General features: G+C 44.8%; 1 pseudogene; it reads left to right on the forward strand.

Annotated features, from left to right (window-relative positions):
* Positions 1-7,993: 7,993 nt before the first annotated feature.
* On the forward strand, positions 7,994-13,154 carry LOC116408901 (annotated as a pseudogene).
* The last annotated feature ends 162 nt before the right edge of the window (positions 13,155-13,316 follow it).

Genomic DNA, 13,316 nt, shown 5'->3' on the forward strand with positions numbered 1-13,316 from the left:
GGCTACACAGCGGGGTATTTATATAAACTATAGTAGGGTTTCTGTAGCAAACACCCCAGCTGTACCGGTGCAGGAATGGCTGCCCCCGGGGCTACACAGCGGGGTATTTATATAAACTATAGTAGGGTTTCTGTAGCAAACACCCCAGCTGTACCAGTGCAGGAATGGCTGCCCCCGGGGCTACACAGCGGGGTATTTATATAAACTATAGTAGGGTTTCTGTAGCAAACACCCCAGCTGTACCGGTGCAGGAATGGCTGCCCCCGGGGCTACACAGCGGGGTATTTATATAAACTATAGTAGGGTTTCTGTAGCAAACACCCCAGCTGTACCGGTGCAGGAATGGCTGCCCCCGGGGCTACACAGCGGGGTATTTATATAAACTATAGTAGGGTTTCTGTAGCAAACACCCCAACTGTACCGGTGCAGGAATGGCTGCCCCCGGGGCTACACAGCGGGGTATTTATATAAACTATAGTAGGGTTTCTGTAGCAAACACCCCAGCTGTACCGGTGCAGGAATGGCTGCCCCCGGGGCTACACAGCGGGGTATTTATATAAACTATAGTAGGGTTTCTGTAGCAAACACCCCAGCTGTACCGGTGCAGGAATGGCTGCCCCCGGGGCTACACAGCGGGGGTATTTATATAAACTATAGTAGGGTTTCTGTAGCAAACACCCCAGCTGTACCAGTGCAGGAATGGCTGCCCCCGGGGCTACACAGCGGGGTATTTATATAAACTATAGTAGGGTTTCTGTAGCAAACACCCCAGCTGTACCGGTGCAGGAATGGCTGCCCCCGGGGCTACACAGCGGGGTATTTATATAAACTATAGTAGGGTTTCTGTAGCAAACACCCCAGCTGTACCGGTGCAGGAACGGCTGCCCCCGGGGCTACACAGCGGGGTATTTATATAAACTATAGTAGGGTTTCTGTAGCAAACACCCCAGCTGTACCAGTGCAGGAATGGCTGCCCCCGGGGCTACACAGCGGGGTATTTATATAAACTATAGTAGGGTTTCTGTAGCAAACACCCCAGCTGTACCAGTGCAGGAATGGCTGCCCCCGGGGCTACACAGCGGGGTATTTATATAAACTATAGTAGGGTTTCTGTAGCAAACACCCCAGCTGTACCAGTGCAGGAATGGCTGCCCCCGGGGCTACACAGCGGGGGTATTTATATAAACTATAGTAGGGTTTCTGTAGCAAACACCCCAGCTGTACCGGTGCAGGAATGGCTGCCCCCGGGGCTACACAGCGGGGTATTTATATAAACTACAGTAGGGTTTCTGTAGCAAACACCCCAGCTGTACCGGTGCAGGAACGGCTGCCCCCGGGGCTACACAGCGGGGTATTTATATAAACTATAGTAGGGTTTCTGTAGCAAACACCCCAGCTGTACCAGTGCAGGAATGGCTGCCCCCGGGGCTACACAGCGGGGTATTTATATAAACTATAGTAGGGTTTCTGTAGCAAACACCCCAGCTGTACCAGTGCAGGAACGGCTGCCCCCGGGGCTACACAGCGGGGTATTTATATAAACTATAGTAGGGTTTCTGTAGCAAACACCCCAGCTGTACCAGTGCAGGAATGGCTGCCCCCGGGGCTACACAGCGGGGTATTTCTATAAACTACAGTAGGGTTTCTGTAGCAAACACCCCAGCTGTACCAGTGCAGGAACGGCTGCCCCCGGGGCTACACAGCGGGGTATTTATATAAACTATAGTAGGGTTTCTGTAGCAAACACCCCAGCTGTACCAGTGCAGGAATGGCTGCCCCCGGGGCTACACAGCGGGGTATTTATATAAACTATAGTAGGGTTTCTGTAGCAAACACCCCAGCTGTACCAGTGCAGGAATGGCTGCCCCCGGGGCTACACAGCAGGGTATTTATATAAACTATAGTAGGGTTTCTGTAGCAAACACCCCAGCTGTACCGGTGCAGCAATGGCTGCCCCCGGGGCTACACAGCGGGGTATTTATATAAACTATAGTAGGGTTTCTGTAGCAAACTGCCTATAGATCTGCCCTATATGGGTTACCCAGTAGAATATACTGTCTATAGATCTACCCTATATGGGTTACCCTGTACAATATACTGTCTATAGATCTTCCCTATATGGATTGCCCAGTAGTATATACTGTCTGTAGATCTGCCCTATATGGGTTACCCAGTACAATATACTGTCTATAGATCTACCCTATATGGGTTACCCAGTAGAATATACTGCCTATAGATCTACCCTATATGGGTTACCCAGTAGTATATACTATCTGTAGATCTGCCCTATATGGGTTACCCAGTACAATATACTGCCTATAGATCTACCCTATATGGGTTACCCAGTACAATATACTGTCTATAGATCTACCCTATATGGGTTACCCAGTAGTATATACTATCTGTAGATCTGCCCTATATGGGTTACCCAGTACAATATACTGCCTATATATCTACCCTATATGGGTTACCCTGTAGAATATACGGCCTATAGATCTACCCTATATGGATTACCCAGTACAATATACTGTCTATAGATCTACCCTATATGGGTTACCCAGTAGAATATACTGCCTATAGATCTACCCTATATGGGTTACCCAGTAGTATATACTGCCTATAGATCTACCCTATATGGGTTACCCAGTACAATATACTGCCTATAGATCTACCCTATATGGGTTACCCAGTACAATATACTGTCTATAGATCTACCCTATATGGGTTACCCAGTAGTATATACTATCTGTAGATCTGCCCTATATGGGTTACCCAGTACAATATACTGCCTATAGATCTACCCTATATGGGTTACCCAGTACAATATACTGTCTATAGATCTACCCTATATGGGTTACCCAGTACAATATACTGTCTATAGATCTACCCTATATGGGTTACCCAGTAGTATATACTATCTGTAGATCTGCCCTATATGGGTTACCCAGTAGTATATACTATCTGTAGATCTGCCCTATATGGGTTACCCAGTACAATATACTGCCTATAGATCTACCCTATATGGGTTACCCAGTAGAATATACTGCCTATAGATCTACCCTATATGGGTTACCCAGTAGTATATACTATCTGTAGATCTGCCCTATATGGGTTACCCAGTACAATATACTGCCTATAGATCTACCCTATATGGGTTACCCAGTACAATATACTGTCTATAGATCTACCCTATATGGGTTACCCAGTAGTATATACTATCTGTAGATCTGCCCTATATGGGTTACCCAGTACAATATACTGCCTATAGATCTACCCTATATGGGTTACCCAGTACAATATACTGTCTATAGATCTACCCTATATGGGTTACCCAGTAGTATATACTATCTGTAGATCTGCCCTATATGGGTTACCCAGTAGTATATACTATCTGTAGATCTGCCCTATATGGGTTACCCAGTACAATATACTGCCTATAGATCTACCCTATATGGGTTACCCAGTAGAATATACGGCCTATAGATCTGCCCTATGGGTTACTCAGTAGAATATACTGCCTATAGATCTACCCATATATAGAACCTACTCATATCCATGTATCAGTACCAATACCAGTTTGTTGGGTACTGTTGGGTTTTCCCTAGAACGAGATACTTTCTTTATTCTGTCGTGTGAAACAACATGGATCCAAAAATTGTTAATATGATCCAAGGGTAATGTGGTTAATGTTCCCCCCTCTGCCATTTATAAGGATATTGGGAGGCTTCCAGGGGCTTGTATAACAACACAAGGCTACAGAGCCGGATATACAGGGCAAGGAACCCAGGGGGCCTTCCTAATATCCTTATAAATAGCAGTTGGGAGTCACATGTTCCTGTTTCAGGGGCTACTGACTGATCTGAAATGAGCCCTATCCCTGCCCATTCCCAGTGTTGTGTATTGACTGTTAATGTGTGATCACTAGATGGCGCTGTTACATGTACAAAACTGATATGTGTCTGGTTCTGCTAATAATTGTTTCCCCTATCATTGCCTGTCTATCCTTTCCTTCCTCCCAACTTGTTGGCAGTTCAGCCATGTTTTTTGTTCCACTACCAGCTGCTGTGAACCTCTTTTATAATACTGTGTCCAGAATACAACACTGGCGACGAGGATTGGGATTAAAGGAACAGTAACACCAAAAAATGAAAGTGTATGAAAGTAACTACAATATAATGTGCTGCTGCCTGCACTGGTAAAAGTTGTGTGTTTACTTCAGAAACCCTACTATAGTTTATATAAATAAGCTGCTATGTAGCCCCGGGGGCAGCCATTCAAAGGAGAAAAGGCACAGGCACATAGCAGATAAAACACTATTGTATTCTACAGAACTTATCTGTTATCTGCTATGTAACCTGTGCCTTTTCTCCTTTTTTCCAGCTTGAATGGCTGCCCCCGGGGCTACACAGCGGGGTATTTATATAAACTATAGTAGGGTTTCTGTAGCAAACACCCCAGCTGTACCAGTGCAGGAACGGCTGCCCCCGGGGCTACACAGCGGGGTATCTATATAAACTATAGTAGGGTTTCTGTAGCAAACATCCCAGCTGTACCAGTGCAGGAATGGCTGCCCCCGGGGCTACACAGCGGGGTATTTATATAAACTATAGTAGGGTTTCTGTAGCAAACACCCCAGCTGTACCAGTGCAGGAATGGCTGCCCCCGGGGCTACACAGCGGGGTATTTATATAAACTATAGTAGGGTTTCTGTAGCAAACACCCCAGCTGTACCGGTGCAGGAATGGCTGCCCCCGGGGCTACACAGCGGGGTATTTATATAAACTATAGTAGGGTTTCTGTAGCAAACACCCCAGCTGTACCAGTGCAGGAATGGCTGCCCCCGGGGCTACACAGCGGGGTATTTATATAAACTATAGTAGGGTTTCTGTAGCAAACACCCCAGCTGTACCGGTGCAGGAACGGCTGCCCCCGGGGCTACACAGCGGGGTATTTATATAAACTATAGTAGGGTTTCTGTAGCAAACACCCCAGCTGTACCGGTGCAGGAATGGCTGCCCCCGGGGCTACACAGCGGGGTATTTATATAAACTATAGTAGGGTTTCTGTAGCAAACACCCCAGCTGTACCAGTGCAGGAACGGCTGCCCCCGGGGCTACACAGCAGGGTATTTATATAAACTATAGTAGGGTTTCTGTAGCAAACACCCCAGCTGTACCAGTGCAGGAATGGCTGCCCCCGGGGCTACACAGCGGGGTATTTATATAAACTATAGTAGGGTTTCTGTAGCAAACACCCCAGCTATACTGGTGCAGGAATGGCTGCCCCCGGGGCTACACAGCGGGGTATTTATATAAACTATAGTAGGGTTTCTGTAGCAAACACCCCAGCTGTACCAGTGCAGGAATGGCTGCCCCCGGGGCTACACAGCGGGGTATTTATATAAACTATAGTAGGGTTTGTGTAGCAAACACCCCAGCTGTACCAGTGCAGGAATGGCTGCCCCCGGGGCTACACAGCGGGGTATTTATATAAACTATAGTAGGGTTTCTGTAGCAAACACCCCAGCTGTACCAGTGCAGGAACGGCTGCCCCCGGGGCTACACAGCGGGGTATTTATATAAACTATAGTAGGGTTTCTGTAGCAAACACCCCAGCTGTACCGGTGCAGGAATGGCTGCCCTTGGGGCTACACAGCGGGGTATTTATATAAACTATAGTAGGGTTTCTGTAGCAAACACCCCAGCTGTACCGGTGCAGGAATGGCTGCCCCCGGGGCTACACAGCGGGGTATTTATATAAACTATAGTAGGGTTTCTGTAGGAAACACCCCAGCTGTACCAGTGCAGGAATGGCTGCCCCCGGGGCTACACAGCGGGGTATTTATATAAACTATAGTAGGGTTTCTGTAGGAAACACCCCAGCTGTACCAGTGCAGGAATGGCTGCCCCCGGGGCTACACAGCGGGGTATTTATATAAACTATAGTAGGGTTTCTGTAGCAAACACCCCAGCTGTACCAGTGCAGGAACGGCTGCCCCCGGGGCTACACAGCGGGGTATTTATATAAACTATAGTAGGGTTTCTGTAGGAAACACCCCAGCTGTACCAGTGCAGGAATGGCTGCCCCCGGGGCTACACAGCGGGGTATTTATATAAACTATAGTAGGGTTTCTGTAGGAAACACCCCAGCTGTACCAGTGCAGGAATGGCTGCCCCCGGGGCTACACAGCGGGGTATTTATATAAACTATAGTAGGGTTTCTGTAGCAAACACCCCAGCTGTACCAGTGCAGGAATGGCTGCCCCCGGGGCTACACAGCGGGGTATTTATATAAACTATAGTAGGGTTTCTGTAGCAAACACCCCAGCTGTACCAGTGCAGGAATGGCTGCCCCCGGGGCTACACAGCGGGGTATTTATATAAACTATAGTAGGGTTTCTGTAGCAAACACCCCAGCTGTACCAGTGCAGGAACGGCTGCCCCCGGGGCTACACAGCGGGGTATTTATATAAACTATAGTAGGGTTTCTGTAGCAAACACCCCAGCTGTACCAGTGCAGGAACGGCTGCCCCCGGGGCTACACAGCGGGGTATTTATATAAACTATAGTAGGGTTTCTGTAGCAAACACCCCAGCTGTACCAGTGCAGGAATGGCTGCCCCCGGGGCTACACAGCAGCTTATTATATAAATTATAGTAGGGTTACCGTAGAAAACACACCAGTTTTACCAGTGCAGGGCAACAGTGCATTATATTTTTATTACTTTAAAGCTATTTCATTTTTTGGTGTTACTGTTCCTTTAACGCATGAAAAAAATCGCATGAAAAAAATCTACAAGAGTCAGTGAGTAAAGAGAAACCTCGAGACCTTATTGCTCCATAATGGTGTCCCTGGGCCCCATAGAAGAGTTTGACATTGCCAGGCCATCCTCCTGGGATTCCTATGCAGAGAGATTGCATTTCTTTCTAGAAGCAAATAATGTGACAAACCCTATGCAGAGACGTGCGGTGCTACTGAGTGTCATAGGCCCAAAGACTTATGGGATTGTGCGCTCTCTGGTGTCCCCCACTAAACCCAGTGACTGCTCATTTGAGGAAATTATTAAGCAACTTAAAAATCATTTTGCACCCACCATATCTGAGACTGGTAAGAGGTTCCACTTTAACAGACGCAGCCAGCCAGGCCCGGATTTGTGGAAAGGCCACAAAGGCCCGGGCCTAGGGCGGCACAAGTTTAGGGGAGGCATGCCGCCCCGCCGCAACAGAATTTTTTAAATTTGGTTCCCATACGGAGCAGTCGGGACCTCTCCCCCCTGCTCCGTATGGGAGTTTAAATGCGCAAATGCACATGCGCACTCAGGGGGAGAGGGTGCCGCACGATTGTGCATGCGCACTCGCGGGGGCGGCCTCGGGGCGCCGCCAAGTGAAATCCGGCCCTGCAGCCAGCAGCCGGATGAGAGTATTGCTACTTACATAGCAGAGCTGCGCAGATTGGCAGAAAGTTGTAATTTTGGCAGCAGCTTGGAATCCTTACTAAGGGACCGTCTTGTGTGTGGGGTCAGGGATGCAGCAGTGCAAAGAAGGCTGCTAGCAAAGCACAACCCAACCTTCGCTTTGGCCCAGGAGGAGGCACTTGCTTATGAGGCTGCATCTGTGCATTCCAAGGAAATACCGGCCTCACCCAGTTCAGTTATTGCACCGGAGCTGCATCAAGTGCATAACAAGCCTGATGTTAAACTGCAGCCTGCATTAGCACAAGTATCAGATCAAGCAAAAGTAATGTGCCATAGTTGTGGGGGAGATTACCTGCGTGGCAACTGTCGTTTCCAAAATGCTGTGTGTCACAAATGCAAGCGTCGTGGCCACATACAGAGAGTCTGCCGCCAAGCTGATAATCTACAGAGACCCAAGCAAGCCAGGGCAAATCTATCTGGGAATGCAACTCATATAGTGAAAATCCAAAATGACACCACTGAGAAAGAGGCAGATACAGGTATCTATGTCTCTGAAATAATAAATAGTGTTGAAAATCAGCCAATGCGCAAAGAGAAATACACTGATGTAATACTACAAGGATCTAAGTGTAGAATGGAGGTAGATACAGGCTGTGACTATTCCTTCATTTCAGAGGCAACCTTCCATGCATTACGGCCCACTAATTGCCCACCGATTTTACCATGTGACGTTAGACTTGTGGATTACAATAAAAAGCCTGTGGATGTTGTGGGCGAGTGTTTTGTTAAAGTCCTCTATGAAAAAGACAGAGGAAAACTACGCCTCATCATTACTAAAGGACAAAGAGCAAGTTTATTAGGAGTAGAGTGGTTTGAACCCCTGGGCATTCAGTTAACCGGAGTAAATTACACAACAGCAGACTCTGTGCAAGCGGTCATCAAAGACTTTAGCAGTGTTTTTGAAGAAGGCCTGGGTAAATTTAAGGGCTCACCAATATCATTCCTACTGGATCCCAAAGTTGTCCCAATACGCATGAAGCCACGGCCTGTACCATTTGCTCTCTGTTCAAAAATAGATGACGAAATAGATCGCTTAGTGCAATAAGGAGCACTAATTCCAGTAACCCCCCAACTTGGGCCACCCCAATATTGCCTGTACTAGCCAAATGGAGAAGTGAGGATATGTGCTGACTATAAATGCACAACAAGGCATTACAAGAACATCCATTCTCAGCACCTTGGCTAAGGGGAACTTATTTGCCAAACTTGATTTAGCGCAAGAATACCAGCCGTTGCCGGTGGATAATGAAGCTGCTGATGCACAAACAATTATCACACACAAAGGAGCATTTAAAGCTACAAGATTGCAGTTTGGCGTTTGCATTGCACCAGGCGTATTCCAGAAATTGATGGATGACCTTCTTTCCAGCCTGCCAGGGGTGGTGCCATATTTTGACGATGTCCTCATTGGAGCAGACTCTGTGGAATCATTAACTGAAAGGGTGAGAGCAGTATTAAAGCGATTTTCAGATGCTGCATTAAAACGTAAGAAAGTAAAATGTGTTTTTGGGGTACCAAGTGTTGATTTCCTTTGGTACAAAGTTGATGCACATGGAATACATCCACCAGATACAAAAGTGAAAGCCATTCATGAAGCTCCAATTCCCAAAAATAAACAGGAGCCGCAAGCATTTCTTGGCCTATTAAATTTTTACCATTCCTTCTTGAAAGACAAAGCTACTGTGGCTGAGCCACTGCACAGATACTGGATAAAAATGCCACCTGGAAGTGCCAGCCCTGCATGAGCAGGCATTTAGTCATGCCAAGAGACTTTTATCATCCTTACCTAGTCCCCCTCTACAGGCATCAGATATTGCTCGCATGACAGCTACCAACCCAGTATTGTCTCGAGTGTTGAACTGGGTATGGAGGGGGTGGCCAAAAATAAGTTTAAAAGAAGCGTTCACACCTTTTGAGAAACGCCAGCATGAACTCTCTGCATACAAAGGGTGCCTTTTGTGGGGAAATAGAGTGGTAATTCCCAAACCCATGTTCTCAAAGCCCTGCATGAGAGTCACCCAGGTATTGTAAATATGAAAGCCCTTGCAAGACGTTATGTCTGGTGGCCTAAAATGGATGAATGCATTGAAAAATGGGTAAAAAGTTATGTTCCTTGCCAATCCACCCGCCATGCCCCTGCTAAGGCCGGGGTACATCCATGGGAGGTGACTCGGAGCCCATGGTCCCATATAGATTTTGCAGGCCCATTTCAAGGTCAAACATTCTTCCTTGGAAAAGTATATCAATCAATAAGTTATACAACACACAAATTTTATAGACATGGGAACAAATCAGGAAAACTTTTAGCACTTTTAGCCAAAAGACAGACCAAAAACACATTTATACAAAAACTTAAAACACCAGAGGGATGGACTCAAGACCCAACCCAAATCATGAACATAATTACTAACCACTTCAAACAATTATATCAGACAGCAGAAGACAATCCACAGGAAGGGTTGCAATTTTTGAGAGAGGCTAGGCTTCACAAACTTTCAGTGCAGGATCGTGATATCTTAGACGCACCTGTAACGAAAGAGGAAATATTAGACACAATTAAAAAATTAAAAAATGGCAAAACCCCAGGACCAGACGGCCTGCCAGCAGAATTCTATAAACAATTAGCACCGGACATATCCCCCACCCTGGAAACATTGTATAACAACACCCTCCAGGGACACCCATTATGGCACGAAGCCAATGTGGCTAGAATAATATTAATTCCTAAAGAGGGAAGAGACGCAACAGAACCAAGCTCATACAGACCCATATCACTATTAAACCAAGACATAAAAATAACATCCAAAATAATGGCAGACAGACTACAACTGATCCTACCAAAGATACTTACCGAACACCAAACCGGATTCCTTAAACAACGACACCCAGTTCAAGCCCTCAGGAAAATACTCACAGCAGTCTATCATAGCAATCTAGAAAAAAGAAAACATGACATGTTAATAAATTTAGACGCAGACAAAGCTTTCGACAGAATATCACATGCACATATACGCCGCCTATTGAAATTTCAACACTTTGGAATACAAACACTCAATCTATACAAAAATCTATACAACTCGCCTACCACATTTATAACAGTCAACAACCACAACTCAGCTAGATTCACTATAGGTAGAGGAACAAGGCAGGGATGCCCCCTATCCCCTCTCTTATTTAATCTGGCTATAGACTCCCTATTAAGACACATAATACAAAAATCTGAACTAAAAGGCATCCAAATTGGTAATACAATTCTCAAAGTGACGGCATTTGCAGACGACATCTTATTGTTTCTCAGTCAACCTCAAACAGAAACACCCATAATTCTAAAAACAATACAGAGATTTGGAGAAGTGGCAGGTTTTAAAATAAATTTGGACAAGTTAGAAGCCCTACAACTAACCCAAACGACCTCACCTACCTGGCCCACAAATTTCCCATTCAAAAAAGCTAGAGACGCCATAAAATACCTAGGCATAACAATTCCCGCAAATCACAAGAAAACATACACATTAAACATAAGGAAAACAATAGATAAAATACAGCAAGAAACACAACAATGGAAACACATTACTTTAACCTTCTCTGGCAGAGTACATTTTATCAAAATATTCCTCTTTCCAAAATTACTATACCCAATACAAATGCTACCATACTATATTAAAACACCAGACCTAAAAAGACTAAACAACACCTTCAGAACCTTTATTTGGAATAAGAAATGCCACAGAATAAGTCTTTTAAAACTGGAACAGCCCAAACACCTAGGAGGACTCAACCTCCCTAATATCAAAGAGTATAACGAAGCAGCCCTCCTCAGATATGCAGGAGACTGGCTGCTAAATAGGGATCTCTACACGAACACCGAATTGGACCAATACTTAATCGGAGAATATTCAGCCAACTACCTATTACATACATACCCCCAACACAACTTCCACAAACAACTCAAACGAACCCTCTATTTATCGACACCCATAAAGCGTGGCACACAGTGAGGCGAAGACATGAACTATCATCCTCAATATCCCCATATATATCATGGACAAGAAACAAAAACTTCCCACCAGGCCTTTATAACCGCACCCTCAACCAATGGAGTCAACAAGGACTTCACAATATTCACGACATACTAGGGGAAAACTTCACCATCATATCCCAATCAGACATGACCAACAAATATCCCTTCACAACACCACACATATACTTACAAATGCAAATAATCCACTACGCAACCCAAGCTGTAAAACTACTAACGGAAAAAGATAAGAACAGCCCAATCAACAAAATTTGGAAAGACAAAAACAAAAAGCAAAACACAGCAAACATATATCAAACTATCAGAACCCTAATCAACATAGACAACGAAAAACAACATACTTTCAAATGGACCACAGACATTCCAAATACAAATACATCAGACATCTTAAAACAACACACCACCATGATGAAACTAATTCCAGTCAGTAAATACCAAGACATGACGATACAAATTCTACACAACTCCTATCTAACCCCAGAAAGGAGACATAAAATGGGTAATCTCCAATCAGACAAATGCCTTAGATGCCACACCCCAAAAGCCAACTTAATACACAATTTATGGTCATGCCCCAGAATACAAGATTTTTGGCATGAAGTAGCCCAATACTGGACACCCTTTTCAGCACAACTAAGTCATACACGCTTTTAACTAAAGCTGAAAAATTATTGGCGGGGAGACTGTCGGCAGCAGCCCGGAAAACGATACTACATCAATGGCTAACCCCAGACATCCCATCAATAACACTAACAAAACAAAAGCTACACCATATCTTTTACATGGACTGGTTGGAGGCAACAACCAAAAGAGAACAACTCACAGGAAAATTTTTCAATACATGGCTTACATACATACTCTCCCTACCCCAGACAATCAGAAACCTCACAGTCTATACATTTAGACAAACCACATGGTATGACACAGAAATACTCAAGGAACACCCACTACTAATTGAAGCATCCCAGTACCTGCAAAATCTGCAAATTCAAGTAACCAATCAACGAAGCAACGACCCCCCCAGGAGCCAACAAATAAATAAAATGTTGGCAGTGTATCTACAACAAGAACAACTCCCACAGAGTCCAGGATGAACAAGTATGAGCTAAAAGTTTTTTTTTAAAAAGTTTGAAAAACTGTTAAATATGTTGAACTTAAATGTTTCATCTCTTTGTTAAGCTATTACTCACAAGAAGTAAAATGTAACGATAGCATATGGATACAAAAAACTGTAATAGTACTGTTCAAAGATAAACACTGTAACAGTAATGTTTGATGATATGAAAATAAAAACAATGTTAAAAAAAAAAAAAAAACATTCTTCCTTGTAGTGGACTCCTTTTCCAAGTGGTTGGAAGTTGTTTCAGTTGCATCTGCAACCACCCATGCAGTCATTCAAGTGTTGCGGAAGTTGCTTGCCCCACATGGGCTCCCAGGCACAATTGTATCAGATAATGGAGCACAGTTTACATCTGCAGACTTTAGAGCATTTATGGAAAGTAATCTTATTCGTCATGTTACAACAGCACCATTCCATCCATCCTCAAATGGGCAAGCTGAGCGAATGGTCCAGACTACAAAGGATGCCTTAAAAATGATAATAAATGGTGACTGGAATTCATTCAAAAGCCCCGCTACCTAGAGGATTATGTTATCTAGGAGGGGAGGGGTGTTGTGTATTGACTGTTAATGTGTGATCAGTAGATGGCGCTGTTACATGTACAAAACTGATATGTGTCATCTGGTTCTGCTAATACCGTATTTTTCGCCGTATAAGACGCACTTTTTCCTCCCCAAAACTCGG

The sequence above is a fragment of the Xenopus tropicalis genome, chromosome 2, assembly GCF_000004195.4.
Source record: "Xenopus tropicalis strain Nigerian chromosome 2, UCB_Xtro_10.0, whole genome shotgun sequence".
Classification (NCBI taxonomy): domain Eukaryota; kingdom Metazoa; phylum Chordata; class Amphibia; order Anura; family Pipidae; genus Xenopus; species Xenopus tropicalis.